The 18,243-nt window shown below is 37.0% G+C and overlaps 1 pseudogene; it reads left to right on the plus strand.

Moving 5' to 3' along the window:
- Positions 1-8,134: 8,134 nt before the first annotated feature.
- On the plus strand, positions 8,135-8,252 carry LOC113241301 (U4 spliceosomal RNA; annotated as a pseudogene).
- Positions 8,253-18,243: the final 9,991 nt, after the last annotated feature.

An 18,243-nucleotide genomic window follows, 5' to 3' on the forward strand; every position in this document is an offset into this window, starting at 1 on the left:
CCTGTTTATGTAGATCTTACCTTTCCCTCAAGATTCAGCGGACCCTAGCCCATATGAATTTCTATATCAATAGTGTACTACTCAGTTAAACAAGTATCACTCTCCTTCATGTGGGCGTATTTTCATACTCCAAAAATATTTCTTTGTTGAAAGTGGAGACATTATGATTTTCTTGATTTGGGCTGCCTGGCCCTCTTTGCACACATGTACACACACACATAAAACACACATGCTTGCTTACCTTACATGCCAGAGTCACATATTTAGGGTATAAGAATTTATGGGAGTCCATGAACTTTTAATGCATTCATTATATTATAGTAATAATATGAAATTTTTAAAATCTATCATTCACATCATCTATGCATATCTGTAATAGTAAAATATCAAGCTTATGTTAGAAATTTCATGCTGTCCTTATAAATTTCTCTAAACTATGACTGTTATGGTTTAAATATGATCAGATAGATTCTCCATATAAATATTTAAAATTGGTTTGTCTTTTATTAACTTGAACACTGAAATGGGTTTCTGTGTTGCATATTTTAGATTTTAAACAAACAGATGTAAGTTAATAAAATGATGAAATATGGTTATAGTTTTCTTTTAATCATTTTCAGAATTAATATTTGCTTTCTCAAGTCCTTTATATATTTTTCCTTCTTATCTTGACATTATGATCTCTCATGGCTTGTGTTTTGCTTGGTTGCTATAGAAATAGAGTGTATTCAAAATCTTGTGTTTATTTTTGCATTTGGTTTGATTGAAAAGGGCAGAAAGCCAATCTTTCTGGATGCGTTAGGACAAGATGTTAGGTCTGTTCATCACTTCAACATGCTCACCCCCAGACGTTGGTTGTGTTTCCATAAATGAAAAGTGTTCATGGTAGCTTTTGCTAATAATGGGACTCTGGCTGCTCTGGGCAGAGAAAAATGGGTAGGTAGTTGGTTAGCAGCTCAGACTGATATCAAGACCTTTCTTTTCCCTGAAGCACAATAACATTTGCAGAAGCTGGTTTGGAGGGTAAAGGAAAGACGAATTGTGTCAAACTGGCCAATATGGCAGTAGGTCTTTGAATTGATTCTGGTGCTCAGTTAGTAGTGGGTTGTTTTCAAAATGGCTGGTTGTTGGATAGAATTTATCTAGTTATAAATGAGCTCAGTCTCAAGATTCATTTGACTCCTGATATCCATGACATTTGTCCTGGGATGCTTTAGGTCAATACGTGCAGATTGTGTTCACTATTTCTCGAGGGCCTCTGTGTTTTCTGTAAGTTAGGAGTTACCATGAGAAGTAGCTTTATATTTTGTGAGGAGAGGTAATTTGACAAGGCTGACCACCTCTATCACAAAGATAGCTAGAATTAATTAGAAAAGACACCAGTCTTACCTAACTTCTTGATTTTTTGTGATAGGAGAACCAATTTAGGACTAATAGAATACTGCGAGAGGCCTTTGAAACCTTCCCTTGATGTAAAGTAGATCACTTAAATTAACATTGTTTAAGATTCTTTATTTTGGTACCCCCATTGGGCTTACTTTCATTTAGTCTTGTAAAATGTATCAAACAATCTACTGATTTTCTAGAATTAGTACATGGAGGGATTACATCGTGGGGCAAGTCCTAGTTTTGATTTCTGCTCTATTATTTTTTGGCTTATGATCAGGTGAGTGGTAACTTGGCTGAATTTTAAGTTATAGATATTAGAAACTGTGGCTTTGAGCATACTTATTTTCTCCTACAAGATCCTAAAATTAAGTCACTTTGCTGACCTTATTGATTTCTGGAGCTAAAACTTGTAAGTTCTTGAAGTGGCCAGAAGCAGTGATTTTAGGTGCAGAGGCTCCAGCCTTCCTAAAATGGCTGCCTAAGGAAATAGAACCATGTGAAAGGCTTGTGAAGAACTCTGAAGAACATAAACAATTGTTAGGGCTGCTGAAAATGACCAAGACAAGCCAGCAAATGTAGCATCTATATGAAAGATATTTACCATGGGAATGAAAAGAAATCACGTATTTTATGAAAATAATACTAGCTTAAGCTCCCACAGAATTAAGAATACATAGACGACTTCTTTTTTTTTTTTAAAGATTTTATTTCTTTGAGAAAGGGAGAGCAAGCACAAGCAGGGGGAGGGGCAGAAGGAGAGGGAGAAGCAGACTGGGGGGGGGGGGGAAGGGAGGAGGTGCAGAGAGAGAAGCAGACTCCCTGTGGAGCAGGGAGCCTGACGAAGGGCTCAATCCCAGGACACTGGGATCAGGACCTGAGCCAAAGGCAGACGCTTAACCAACTGAGCCACCCAGGTGCCCCAGACCACTTCTTACTTCTTGCATCTGACTTGGTGGGCTTTGGACCTGAAAAGCCTGAACCAATTTGGTGAAGATAGTGTTGCACTAGTACCATCATAAAATAAGAACATATAAAATAAAGGCCAGGGAGGAAAAGTGCCCAGCGGATCTCAGTGAGTGTGCCACACATCTGGAAGAGCACACATAGTTTAAACGAGTATGAAGAGTTATTTGTTATAGCAATTTTTCTTTCTGAATCTTGAGAAAATGGGAAAATCTCACATGTAGCCTGGAATATACTGATAACATTGTTTCATTTTTCTTTTGGTGAAGGAGGAGGCCAACTATTTTCGTTTCTTATTTAAAATAATAAAAAGAAGATAAAAGCAAAGTTTTATTCTAAAGGCTCAAATGAAATTTATAACAGGCAAAATAAATAAAAGAATAGGTTTTTTCCAGTGGCTTAAAAATATCCCTAAAGACCCTTTAGCAAAGGTTTGCTAGGCAAATTAAAACAATTAAGAGAGCTTGCTAACCAGATGCAAAGCATATGTCTTGTTCTGTAACCAAGAAGAAACCTCTCAAAGGTCTGGTTTATGGGGTGAAGCAGTCCCACAGAGGTCCATAGGCAGAGAGTTTTGTTGCTTAAACCAGGGATTGAGAACCTTTATCTGTGAAAGTCCAGAAAGTAAATATTTTAGACTTTGCGGGACCTATAGTCTCTAGCCCAACTATGTAACTCTCCCATTGTGGCATGAAGCAGCCATAGACCATACATAAACAAATGGATACAGCTGTGTTCCAATAAAACTTTATTTACAAAACCAGGCTGTAGTGAGGTTTGGCCCTGGCTGTAGCTAAGTGACTTCTGCCTTAAACCAAAGGCCTGGGGATAATTTGCTGTAAACAGGCAGGGATCCGTTCAGCATGTAACCCAGTCACACCTTCTCACATGAGCAAATAAGCCTCTCCTTAGCTCTCTATTCCTCTGTAGCCCACTCTTGATTCATAGCCTAAAGGCCATTTTAGAAAGCTCATGGACAGTGCTGAACTGTAATCAGCACTCTGCCATGCTTAAAAAAGAAGGTGCCACTTTTGAGTTTTCCCTGGGTGTGCCAAATCTCATGAAGGATGAAGGAACACTAGTTGTCTTTGTGGAAAATGCAAACCTGTCCATTCATAAGTGACACAGAATAGCATTTCTCTCAACACCAGCTGAGCTTCAGTGGCTTTCATGAGCTTCTACAAAAAAAAACTTTGGATTCAGAAAGGCTTCTGAATGCCTTTGACGTGTATCCTCATTTACTTGCCTTAGGCCCAGCTGACCTTGAATTATGATGCAATGAGAGGAGCATGAGCTCAGATCTCAGCTTTAAAGCACAGTAGCTGCGTGACTTGATTACTTAGACTTTAAACTGTCTATGTCCCAGCTGCCTCATCTGTGAAAAGGGAGAATGGTCATGGCCATTTCACAGGATTACTATAAAGGTTAAATAATATGAAATACATGAAACGCAAAGAGACCAGTGTGTGTGTGTGTGTGTGTGTGTGTGTGTGTGTGTGTGTGTATTTTATATATATATATAAATTTTATATATTTTATATATATAAAATATTTTATATATATAAAAATTTTTTTACTCAATTCTCGCTTATCTTTTTAACCATGGCAATAACTCTGAGAAATAAACTACTGGAATATTTACAAAGTTACTATGTACTATTATCTGTACTCCTGAAGCAGTGGGTCAAGATGAACCAGTGTTCAGCATTTTTAAGTTAAACATGATGGTTCATGATGTGTACCTGGTGCCTGGTTTGGGGTCCATATCATGGCATCCACATGACAGTTGTGTGCCCACATGAATAACTCTCTTTAAGAACTGTGAACTCTAAGACTCATGTGGACTTCCCTTGGCAAGGACATCTTCCACATGTCTCTGAACTTTACAGCTGGACAGAAAAAAAAGAAAAGCAATTGTGTAATCCTCAGAGAGGGAGAACAAGAAGCTTTTTTTTTACCTCTCTACCCTTTACCTATGGATATCTTTTTCCTGCTGTTATTGCACTGTACCCTTTGCTCTAATAAATCTTAGCCATAAAGGGCATCTGGGTGGCTCAGTTGGTTGAGTATCTGACTCTTGATTTTGGCTCAGATCATGATTTCATGGCTGTGAGATCAAGCCCCTCATTGGGCTCTGTGCTTAACAGGGAGTCTGCTTGAGATTCTCTCTCCCTCATCCTTTGCCCTTCCCCCTGCTCACTATCTCTCTCTTTTTCTCTCTCTCTCTCAAATAAATAATAAATAAATAAATAAATAAATAAATAAATAAAATCTTAGCCATTAATATAACTGTATTTGAGTCATGTGAGACTAAGTGGGTGATTGTGGAACCCCTGAGATGTGAGATTTGATCTAGTATTATCTACCTACCTACCTATCTACCTACATGTACATATACATTTTTCTCTTTTATGCCCTGAAAACCCAGAATGTGGTGATGTGGTAACCAGTTGGTTTATAGAACATTAGTAGATTGAAAATCCAGGGGGAAAAGGGCTTAAATAACTATAAATCTGCTCTGCCAAGTACATTGTAATGATAATAGTAATGGACTAAAGTTTGGAAATCTGGATTCCAGTACTGTGTAAGTGATAGAAACTGGGGTTAAAGGGACCAAAATAAAATGCAAAGGTGACATAGGTCATGTTCAGATACTGCCTCTCTATCAAAGCAATATTCAGAAAGTTCATAAAAAAGGTAAGTATGATCTCATGGCCAGAAACTGTGAAAACAAAAAGATGGCTCAAATGGGATATTGTATTCTGAAAATTATAAATTTTGTGAAGGAAAGAGAAAGAAGAGGAAACCAGAATTGTTAGCTTAGATTAAAAGAACATGAGGGGAACAGATGGGGTGACGTCGATGGTAGTAACACATAATCAAGGATGTGTTCAATGAGTGTGTGGATTTTTTGTGGGAGTTAAGGTCCAGAATAGATTCAAGATTGTATAAAGTGCCAAAGACAAAATCAAAAACAGTGATTTCACCTATGTTTACAGATGCAAGATGGAAAGGGCTAGGTCTTCCGCTTGGGGTAGGTGGTATGATGTTAGCAGATAACCGAGAAGGAATCTCTTACGGTCAGCTCTCTTGTTCTCATTTTCATTAAGGCAAATGTTCTTCCAACCATAAAATGTATTAATGACATCAGAGAAAGGGAGTGATTAATAAGTAGGAAAAACTGATATAAGAGAATTTAGAGCTAAAATTGCTGACGTTAGTTGTGCCAGGAATATACATTAGGGAAGTGTAAACAGATTATATATTGCTATAGAGCAAGGATTTGAAAAGGTGTCCCACTTGCCCTTGGAAAATGACCTTGGCTCATCTTCAAATAATAATTGTATCAGTCTCCTATCTCCAAACCTATCTGTACCCTTCCTAACTTCTGTTTCTTCTGTCTCAGATGCATATTTTCCTTCCTATTCTACAGATGATATGTTCTCAGTTTTCTTTTTTTTTTTAAAGATTTTATTTATTTATTCGACAGAGATAGAGACAGCCAGCGAGAGAGGGAACACAAGCAGGGGGAGTAGGAGAGGAAGAAGCAGGCTCCCAGCAGAGGAGCCTGATGTGGAGCTCGATCCCAGAACGCCGGGATCACGCCCTGAGCCGAAGGCAGACGCCTAACCGCTGTGCCACCCAGGTGCCCCTGTTCTCAGTTTTCTCAACCAACTTGTTTCATTCACTTATTCATCCACTCATGGATTTATTCAGTAGATATTTATATTTGCCAGGCAGTGTTCTAGGAACAGAGAATACATTAGCAAATAAGACAGGCAAAGATCTGTCTCTTGTGGAACTTACATCTAATTGAGGGATAAATACAGTAAATAATAAGAAAGCAAATAAATACACAGTACAATTTCAGAGTGTGGTAACATTCATAAAGGAGATTTTAAAAAGGAGATATACAAGAAAGTGATCTGAGTTTGGTGGACTATTTTAGATATGCTGATCCAGAAAGGCCTGTCTGAGGAAATGACATTTGAGCTGATACCCAAGGAGCTAAATGTGTGAAAAGCTGGGGGAAATCACAAATGTATAAGTCAGGGGTTGAAATGAGCTTAACAGTAATAGGACAGAAGGAAGATCAGCGTGTTCAAGTCTAGTGAACACTTGGGAGAATGGTAGAAGATGAAACTGAAGAGGTAAGTAGCAATCCTATCAGATAGAACTCTGCACACCATGAAATATGGATTCTATTACAGTGCTTTAGGAAGACATCAGAGTTATAATATTTTATTTTATAATTTTTATAAAGATTTTATTTATTTGAGAGAGAGAGAGAGAAAGAAAGAGAGTGAGCACACAAGCAGGAGGAGCGGCAGGCAGAGGGAGAGGGAGAAGCAGGCTCCCCAGCTGAGCAGGGAGCCTGACGCGAGACTCGATCCCAGGACCCTAGGATCATGACCTGAGCTGAAGGCAGACGCTTAACCGACTGAGCCACCCAGGTGCCCAGAGTTATGATATTTTAACAAGAGAATTTTAGTCCTTATATGGAGAATGAATTATAAGAGAGTGCAAAAGCAAAACGAGTAGCCCAGTCAGGAAGGTATTGCCATTTAGGTGTGAGATGTAGGTAGCATGGACGCAAGTGAGTAGCTATATGGAGCGGTTGGATTTGGGTTTTACTTTACAGTTGGCATTGACAGGACTTTCTAATGGATTGTATGTTTTCCAGATTTTGACTTGAGAAACTGGAGGGATGGAAATCTATGAGATAGGAAAGATAGTAGCATGAAAGTGGTATGGAGAAAGAGAAACAGTTAGAAGAATAAAATAAAGCAAAAATCTTAGACATTATCTGTCTCTCTTTTGTACTTTTAGCTTCTGTGATCTCTCCATCATTAGCCTTGGAGCATGCTAAGTCTTTCCTACCCTAACTCCCCTAACCTTCCCTTAACTCTGCTTCTCTTTTGGAGTATTGCTCTCTTCTTCTTTTCATCAATACATGTCTTGAAATAATAATCAATGTTTATTATCATTACTTCCTCTCACATCATTTCCTTATCTACCATTTGCAATCTGAAGTGTTACACAAAAGTATAAAGAATGTACTTTGTTCTCCCACTTCTTTACTGACATAATGATTACCATGGATCTATACTATGTAGGCACAAGCTCAAGATGCTGATAAGGTCAAGCTCATAACTGTGTTCCACTTAGTCAGCTTTTTCCTGTGCTGCTGCTATAGGTGACACTCTAGACTCTAGCCACAGTGGTCTTGGAGACATCTGTGACTGTCCCAAAGGAGGCTGAGTGTAAGTGTACTGGCGGACCATCACAGACAAACTGCAGAAGAGGCATACACATGCTCAAAGTATTAGTAAGTGACCATCAGCAGGATTTGTTGACCATCTGAGTCCCTGTCAACTCTTAGTAGTTCAGTTCTGTTAAACATTTTGGATTGATTTGCACTGCCTTTGCTCAAGAAAAGTCCCTCTTTTTTCTTTCTTAATGTGACAGTTCCCCCTTCTGCCTAGGTAACAAGGTAATGCTCAAGAATGACATTACAATTCCATGCTGTTTGCAAACAGCCAGAATGTGTGTTTCATCAAATGTAAGGATAAGGTTAAGTAGAGATGTTCAGCATGGTGCAAGAAATTTCGTCAAGTGGAACGAACGAGGAAAGTCAGGTTTTTGAAAAGAAACTACGCAGTTAATTCAGGTCACAAAGTCGTGGAAGTAATAAATTGCTGTGTTAACATGTCCACTCTCAAATTTTTCTGTTTCAAGTGGTTTTTACATCAGCTTTTTCTCTTACATCAAATTTGAATGTATCTTTTCTCAGTGGCAATATCACAGCTCATGAAGTTTATCTGAGGCACGATTATTGCTGATTGAAACTTTGAGAGTAACGATTTTTTCCCCACATAATGTTTTTTTTTTTTTAAAGATTTTATTTATTTATTTGACAGAGATAGAGACAGCCAACGAGAGAGGGAACACAAGCAGGGGGAGTGGGAGAGGAAGAAGCAGGCTCATAGCAGAGGAGCCTGACGTGGGGCTCGATCCCGTAACGCCGGGATCACGCCCTGAGCCGAAGGCAGACGCTTAACCGCTGTGCCACCCAGGCGCCCCTTCCCCACATAATGTTAATTATTTCTATAATATAATTATGCATTCTGCTTTAGGAATTTTAATGAATATGGCAAGGAGAGATGTGACTTGGAAGTTCATTAGCTATCTAGTTTTCAGAGACTAAACTTGTAGTTGAAAGAACACCGGCGTACGAGACCGGGCCCATGGGCTCTACCACCTCAGGTCTGTTTTCCCTAGGCTTCCTCTCCTCCATCTTTCTAGGCTTCCATTTTCTCATCTGAAAAATGGAGAAAACAATGCCCATCTTATATTTCTCATGAAGCTGGATTTTCAGAGACAGTTACAATTTCAAATATTCTAACTTCTTGACAGGACATTTATCTTACTTTCTGGCTCACAAAGCACAGTTACATCCGATATATGTTGTATAACTAAGGTCGTAGGGACCTAGAAGCTACAATTCAGCCTGGCTTTTATGGCTCTCGTTTTATGTGCAATTATTGTTCTCTTTTGTCTTTATGGCTTTTAGGCTCAAGATAAAAGTTCTAAAGTATGAGAGGTGAAAAAGCAGCCATTCACATCTCCTAGTAACCTTCAGTTTGTCATTCTTTTTGTAGTTTTACAGAGAAATATGACAGTTATCAACTCTCATGAAGACTGAGAGTATGACGGATTTTAGAGTTGGAAAGACCACCTTGCTTTCAGGTGGAGTGAAAAGAAGCCCTGACACAATTCACTCACAGCTGCCCTTCCTGTATCCTTTGTAAAGGAAGAACAATCAGTAGAGGAAAATGGAGGAGGGGATTCTTGGCAGATATTGCCAAGGATAGGAAAAGCTGGCCAGTGTTAGGGTTTGCACAGGTACATTACACAGAAAAACAGAAAAGCTGTGTCTCCTGTGGATTCACAGACTCTGGAAGCAGGAACCAAACAAGGGAACCTAGGGTTCACATGGAGAATTAAAGGGAGTAAGGTAAAGGCCTATTGGGAAAGACAATGATGTAACTACTGCCTATTAATTTAAGAAAAATATCCTTTTGAACTATTACACAACAGACTTTAATCCCTAGGAACGCACTTCTGAAAAATAGCCTGACATCAAGATACTGCTTAGTCCAACAAAATTTCATAAGTTTCAATGGCTGCAAAACTTCATAGGTTTTGCGAGTTGCAGGATTACAATGGCCACGTTAGAATGAGGTGAAGAGGGGCAATCAAAAGTAGGAGACAAGGGGCAATCAAAAGTAGGAGACAAGTGGACTCAAGTGGGGGCCAAAGGAAATATATTAAGGGTCACTCAGGACTAATCTTAGAAAGGGATAAAGAAAGGGGGGGTAATCAGAAGGGGGAATGAAGCATGAGAGACTATGGACTCTGAGAAACAAACTGAGGGCTTCAGAGGGGAGGGGGGTGGGGGAATGGGATAGGCCGGTGATGGGTAGTAAGGAGGGCACGTATTGCATGGTGCACTGGGTGTTATACGCAAGTAATGAATCATCGAACTTTACATCAGAAATCAGGGATGTACTGTATGGTGACTAACATAATATAATAAAAAATCATTAAAATAAAAAAATAAAAAATAAATAAATAATAAAAATGGACGGGAGACCTGAAAAAAAAGAAAATTGAAATTAATTGTGAATGCAGGGAGACTACATTGGTGATGTACAGTGATAGGTAGAAGTTTCTCATCTGAACAAAGGTATTCTTCTGACTAGGAAAAGTTCTCAGTGGTGGTAACATTATCAAATAATGTTTTGATATCCCCCAGGATGCCTAGGGTGATGAAGATATGGTAGTTTATTAATAACTCGATCATGGTTTTCTTTTATTTTTTATCAGTTGGATGATCATTTAGTTATTCAACAAACATTATATTTATTGAGTTATATATCTAATATAATATAAAAATAGAGCTGAATATGACACAGTCCCTTGCCCTTGAACTTTTCAGCCATTAACACATGTAAAATTGTAATTCACCTGCAAGAAGTTTTATCTTTGAAAATAGACCAAAATTACCCCAAGACGACTAAGTTAAAAATAATCAGGAAGTTGTCTTTTGACACTTTTGCCAGATAGTTATCTTGGAAACTCTGTGTTTTAAAACCTCAAATTATTTTCCTATTTATGTGGAAGATAGAAACAGTGCTTCATATGATTTTCCATAAAAATCCAAAGTTTACTCTGGCTATGTTTTGTTGCATGAATCTCTTGGGTACAAGTACTTTGTTCTCTGTAATAATGGTTGTTTACTTAGCTGTAAGCAAAAGATCTGCTTGAATGTTTTTTCATTGATTTTGTTTTCTACACACCTTCAATTTGTGATGAGAAATGAATTATAATGTGTATGCTGTACCAAAATGGACAGCAATAGCAATCTGATTTATATACACCAGACTATTTCTACTGACAAAACAAATAGAACAATAGAACCAAAATGCTAGAAGGAAATTTGTAACGTTATCAATTCACTCTTGCCACAGTCCACACCTATCAAAAGATGGATGAATTGCTAACCATTTTAAGGATGTTCAATGAAAAATTTCTTATAATTTCCTTTTGTTATCTGTGCCTAACATTTGTTGCTGACTTCATTAATTATATAGCTAAGGAAAAAGTGCAAACTCAAATGTTTTTCTTTCATAATCCAATAGTATGTGTTTAAATAAATGGAAAAAACTAAAGTGCTAACAGGTAGCAATTCCTTAATGTTGAATATGATTTTAGAGTTTACAACCCTAAAGAGATTCCACCCTCTCACTGAACAAGCTGGGATGAATGTACTTTTTACTTAATAACCATCAGTTAGCATCAGGAGATCATGCTGGTAGTGTTGTATGGTGACAGTAGCTATGGTTGTGGTAAGCATAGCATCCATAGTATAGAGTTGTAGAATCATTATGTGGTAAACCTGACACAAATGTAATATTGTGTGTCAAGTCTACTTTAATAAAAAAGTTTTAGGAATTTCAGAAAGGGATTTTGCTCAAACAACAGCTAATCAGAGTAAGAGTCTTCTGCCAAGCCACTATGGCAAAGTCATGATCACAGTATCTAGTCCGGGGTAAAGAACATCAGTATCAAACCACAGAACAAAAACACAATCAGGAGTTGGGCCAAAATACCAGGTTATTGAGAAGAGAAGTTAGAAATCAAGATAGAGTAAACAGGATAGAAAGATATTAAAGGCACATTCCAGGGTTGAAGTTAAGACAGTTAGGAATCCTAAACTGGAAAGAGAATGAGAGAAACAAATTGTCCACATAGAAAATAAGGTCCGTGAAGGTACTAGTAGTCATGGTTTGATGGAGGCAGTGGTAAGTTATTTCCTCTGTCTTGATCTTGCATTTCAGATTAACCTCAACATACTCAGGCATACTTAGCTAGCCATCTTCCCTGCAGAGTTCAGGCAGCATCCAAAGTGGCAAAGCCTCTGACTTTTGATTCATCAGAAAGTTGGAAAGCATATCCATGTGACATGTCTACATTTGCTATCAGTTAATTTGGTAAAATATAAAGTCTATTTGATTTGGCACTCATCTCTAGATATAACCAAGGTTTTTTTTTCCATTCTATGTCAAACAGAAGGAGAATAGTTATTTTATTTTATTTTATTACTTTTGTTTTGTTGTGTCTCAAAATTCTCTTACCTTGTTTATTAAATGAATGTATTTATTTATTTATTTATTTATTTATTTATTATTATTATGTTCGGTTAGCCAACATATAGTACATCATTAGTTTTTGATGTAGTGTTCAATGATTCATTAGTTGTGTATAATACTCATAGTAGTTATTTTAAATGCATAAATCTCTGGGAGTTTTTCTAACCAGATTTTTGGTATTCTGTAATCTAGATAACTGAACTATATTGTGAGGACTGCAGTCTGGTAAATCAAATACAATTTAGCATACGACAGTAGTGGCAATTGAAAATGTTTCTATCAGCAATCAGAAAGGTGATACTTAGGCCATTTCTAAATTTATATCAGAAATGTAAAAGGGAAAATTAATTTAATCAGTGGATTAAAGACTCACCCAAAGGATGCATGTTGGCATTGGACCTTAAAAATACAAAATCTTTTTACTCAATATCGATTTTTGTCTTTAAAAAGCAATTTTTAGTAGATTAATTTTGAAAGCAAGATTAAGATACTCATGCACTTAATAGTTCTAAAGATTTTAGATAAATGGTTTTTTATAATTTTTTGTCACAAGAATGTCAGTATATACAGAAATAACTGTGATGTATTTCCTTTCAATTGAGAGTTAAACTAATATTTTATTAATATAAATTTTAGGGTTAATAGATACATATGAACCTTGTTTTGTAAAAGTTGTGGAAAAGGTAGATTTGTTTTGAATGGCTTGATGTCATCTTTTTTTTAAGATTTTATTTATTTATTTGAGAGAGAGAGTGTACAAGTGGGGGGGGGGCAGAAGGAGAGAGAGAAGCAGACTCCCTACTGAGCAGGGGGCCCAAAGCAGGGCTCCATCCCAAGGCCCTGAGATCATGACCTGAGCCAAAGGAGGACGCTTAACTGACTGAGCCACCCAGGGCCCCCTGGCATGATGCTATCTTAATCTGTCATTTTTAGACTCTTATTAATCTTACTTATTCATCTGCAAAATATTTTGTCTACTGAGCCAGTTTAGTATACAATAAAAATAAAACTCTAAGTCAGATGTCTGTATTCTGTCCCTACTTATTATCATTATAATTTTGGATAAAAGTCAACTAGTTGTTTAGAGCTTCAGTTTACTCATTTTTTAAAAGGGAGTAATAATAACAAAATGTGTGGCAATTTGCATGGCAAATGAAGAGGATGCTGATGATGTTGATGAGGACAATAATAATTGAAAGCTTTTTGCAAATTGTAGGCAGTAATATTGTTGCTCTCTTATTCTTAGGTGTTTAAAGTGAAGATTTCCCTTCTTTCTTAGTGTGCTGATAATATGGCAATTGTTGATTGAGAGAGGGAAATTAATTACTAGAGACTAGTACAAGATATAATGTCGGTTTCTAGACAATCCATATGATTCCATAGACAAATAAGCGAACGTAATATTGCAAGGTACTGGCTGAACTACCTGGATAGCCTTTGGGATAGGAAGGAGATATTGGAACTAAATGAAAATATAAGTTAAGTGGGTTTATAACTGGTTGAATGTCTCTAGAGAAAGATAATTAAAGAGTTGATATTCACCTAGAGAGTGAGGTTTCCTTTAAGATGACACTATGTACTTTTTATTAATGATTGGGATGGGGATATTCATGACATGGTTGTTAAGTATGTGGAGGAATAGCTCAGATTCAGAACCTCAAGAGACCATAAGAGTCTGGACTATGGGCTGAAACTATCAAAATGAAATTTGGTTGGAAAAAACGTAAAGATCTTCAATTTGTTTCTAACTGTTCAAGTGCAAAATGAATATGACATAGCTAAAGAGTAGCAGGCAAGAAAAAGTTCTGGGTGTTTGAATTGACTATAGATACTGAATAATGAGGAAGCTAGGGAAAGCTAATATGAAGAACTCAAGAACATCAGAGTTGCTTGAAGCCCAGGGCACTTGGGGGAATGGTGTAGCAGGGTTACCTTCCTGCTACCTAGTAAGACTATGTAGACTAACTCTACCTTTTTTTGCTCCTCTTTCATTCTCCCGTATTTCCACATTGGGGTTGAAAGAGAAAATGGCATAAGACTCGGGAGAACTCTGGGGTGCCTGGGTGGCTCATTTGGTTAAGCATCTGACTCTTGGTTTTGGCTCAGGTCATGATCTCAGGGTCTTGGGAGTGAGCCCTGCATCAAGCCCTGTTTCAGGCTGTGTGCTCAGTGGGGAGTCTGCTTGAGGATTCTCTCCCTCTCTCTCTCTCTCCCTCTCCCCCTGCTGTACTCTCTCTTTCTCTAAAAAGATAAATCTTAAAAAAAAGAAAACCTCAGGAGAAGTCGGAGGGAATTTTACCCAAGTTTAATAAAAGCCAGAAAATATGGTCGTTTATTATGTAGGGGGTATATTACATATATTAATAAAGCTTGTCTTCCTTGATAGCAACATTAAATCTCATTAGATTATGTGATTTCATTATGTAAGCAACTAATGTCTATTAGAAAATAAAAAAACAAACGTCAGGCTCATGTAATTCTGAGGGAAAAAAAGGTTCCATTGCATTCAACTTTTCCTAAAATAGAACTTATTGGATTTTACCTTTCCTTCTGTATTAGTTAGGATTCTCCAGAGAGATTATTTTAAGGAGTCAGCTCCCACGATTGTGGAGGCAAGTCCAAAATTTGCCTGGTAAAGCGGCAGACTGGAGACCCAGGGAAGAGCTGCAATCTGAAGGCAAAGGCGGTCTGTTGGCAGAATTCCTTCTTGCTCTAGGAAGTCAGTCTTTGTTCTATGAAGGCCTTTAATTAGATGAGGCCCACTCACATTACAGAAGATAAACTAATTTATCGAAATCTACAAATTTAAATGTTAATCTCTTCCAAAAAATCATCTTCTAAGAAACATCCAGAATAATGTTTGACCAAATATTTGGGCACTATGGTGCAGCCAAGCTGACACATAAAATTAGCCATCATGCCTTACTTGTTTCAAAGTCCTAAAGCTCTTACACTTAACTCCTTAAGTTTGCTACCTAAATAAGACACCCAAAATCACTTGATGGATGTGACTAGGATTGAAGGGATGACATGGAAGAAGAATTAATGAAACCCCATTTAGGACACACTGTAAAACCTCAAATTCAGACAGCAGTTTGTCAGTTCATTCAGTAAAATATTTTTGAGCACCTAAAATGTGCCAGTCCAGGACTGTGCTCTACACTGAAGATGCTATGTAAGAGCAAAACAAGCATGGCCCCTGCCCTTATGGAGTTATAGTCTGGTAAACTAAGGCAACCAGATATTAACTGCAAGATTGTATAGATACATGTAGTACTTTGAAATGGTTTGATGAAACCTCAGTCTGAGTAGTTCAGAAATGACATTTAAGCTGAAATATGGATGATTAGAAGTTAACTAAGCAAAAGGAGAAACAACATGTGGTAACACTTCTCTGAGGAGGGAGCATGGTGAATATGAGTCTGAGGAGTCAGCGTGTTAGGGAAGAACGAATAAGAGAGAACATGATTCAAATGAGAACGTAGGTGTACTTAGGGGTGAATTCACAGGAAGTCTTAATGAGCCTGTTAAGGAATTTTGCCTTTATCCCAAGTGTAACAGGAAGGCACTAAAGACTTTTTAGCAAAGGAAAGACAAAATCAGATTTTCTTTCAAACACCTCATTCTGAGTGTGGAGAACAGTCTGGAGGGAGAGAAGAATGGATGAGGATTAGACCAATTAATAAGTTAATGATTTTTAAAGCAGGAGAAGATGAATGCATAGGCTGCAAAGGTAGTGGTAGACATAGAAAGTAGTTGATGGATTGTAGAGATATTTAAGTGGACTCGGTGATGGATTGGGAATATGGCGTAAGGGAGAGAGAGTGCTGAACTGCATAGATGGTGATATCACTTGAAGTTTAAGTGGCACATAAATAAGACTAGGTTGGGGAGGCAAAAGAAGAGTATCAGGTATTTGTTTATATTTTTGAGGTGCCATTGAGACATCTAAAAAAGAGTATAAACTAAGCAGTTGGGTATACTGGTTTGGAGCACAGAGAAGAGATTTGTTCTAGAGACAAAATTTTGAGTAATTTTCCTACAGGTGGAAAATATTTCAGCAGTTTTGCTCTCTTCATTTTCTCAATCAGAAAAATCAAGAAATAAGGGTGCCTTGGTGGCTCAGACAGTTAAGTGTCTACCTTTGGCTCCAGTCATGATCCCAGGGTCCTGGGATGAAGCCTGGAGTTGGGCTGTCTGCTCAGCAGGGAGTCTGCTTCTCCCTCTCCTTCTGCAGCTCCCCCTGCTTGTGCTTTCTCTCTCTGTGTGTCAAATAAATAAATAAATAAAATCTTTAAAAAAAAAAAGAAAAATCAAGAAACAGATAGCTGTCCAAAGTTACACAGCTTAAACAGTCTTCATTGAGACTCTGTATCTTTTGAATCCATACATGGTAATTAAATACATACACCCATCACATTTTTTTTTAATTTTAGGAATCTAGCTCATACTTCAGGTGTGGATAAAGTTTAAGGAGGGCACTTGTTGTGATGAATACTGGGTGTTATAAGTAAGTGATGAATCACTAAATTCTACTCCTGAAACCAATATTATACTATATGTTAACTAACTAGAATTTAAATTAATACTTCAAAAAAATAAAAATAAAATAAATAAAATAATCACTTCACCAGGAATGAAGTATAGATTAAGTAGTAGAATGCCTATTTTATAGTTTTCAGAGTACAGACCCTTAGCCTCTTTGGTTTGGTTTATTCCTAAGGATCTTATGGTTTTTTGTGCAATTGTAAATGGGATTGATTCCTTAATTTCTCTTTCTTCTGTCCCATAGTTAGTACATAGAAATGCAATTTATTTCTGTGTATTAATTTTAATCCTGTCACTTTGCTGAATTCCTGTTTGAGATCTAGTAATTTTTTGGATGAATGGATAAAGAAGATGTGATACACACACACACATACATACATACATTCAGTGGAATATTATATATTATATACAATGGAATATTACTCAGCCATCAAAAAATGAAATCTTACCATTTGCAATGATGTGGATGGAACTAGAGGGTATTATGCTAAGCAAAATAAGTCAATCGGAGAAAGGCAATTATATTATTTCATTCATATGTGGAATTTAAGAAACAAAACAGAGAATCATAAGGGAAGGGAGGGAAAAATAAGATGAAATTAGAAGGGAGACAAACCATAAGAGACTCTTAACTATAGGAAACACACTGTGGGTTGCTGGAAGAGAGGTGGGTGGGGGGATCGGGTAACTGGGTGGTAGACATTAAGGAGGGCACATGATATAATGAGCACTGGGTGTTATATACAACTGATGAATCGCTGAACTCTAACTCTGAAACTAATAATACACTGTATGTTAATGAATTGAATTTAAGTAAACTAATAAAATAAAAAAAAAGAGTTCCTCTTTTTATAATGTAACATACTGATTCTATACTAAGCTATATAATAGATAAGAACCTTCAACTATGAAAACTATAGGGTCATTTTTTATGTCACTCAAATAATCATGTCACTAGCTTTGGAATTAGGTTGTCTCTAAATGAAAACACAAATCATTTCACATGATCTGACATAAATTAACCCTAGGGGAATTCTCTTCAAATGGAATTTTCCAGGTTTCTTTGAACTGACTCTTATAATTTCCCAGGAGAGAAAAATGAATAGTGAAATCTACATATAGAAGAATTATTTAATTATACATCCATCTGCTCAATATCTTGACTTATGCAATTTGTTTTGAGATGAGAATGCTTGTTTTTCCCCTTAGCCTGAGAATATAATCACATTATAAATTCCACGGTTTTAATATCAATAAATGTATTAGCTATTTGCTGAGTACCCAACATTGCATTAGCTATTATGAATAATTACAAAATCAAATCGAAACAAAACATATGACATGGCTCTTGTACTTAATGTCTGTTTAAATTATGGGTTATATGAGGTGATACTTTGATTAAAAATTAAGAATAATCTGTAAATATATATTATAAAACCTAATAAGTGGTATTGACTCTCCATTCTATTGAAATTACCAGAAGGAAGATTACCCTCTCATCTCTAACAGTTGTAGATGGCTTCATAGAGGAAGAGGAACTGGAACTAGATAGGAAAGGAAGGAGAGTTGGCAGCTTTAGTCTCATTGTCTGCTTGCCCTCATACCCTGAAAGAAGAACTAGCCCATC

Source organism: Ursus arctos, chromosome X (genome assembly GCF_023065955.2).
Source record: "Ursus arctos isolate Adak ecotype North America chromosome X, UrsArc2.0, whole genome shotgun sequence".
In the NCBI taxonomy this organism is placed as follows: Eukaryota; Metazoa; Chordata; class Mammalia; order Carnivora; family Ursidae; genus Ursus; species Ursus arctos.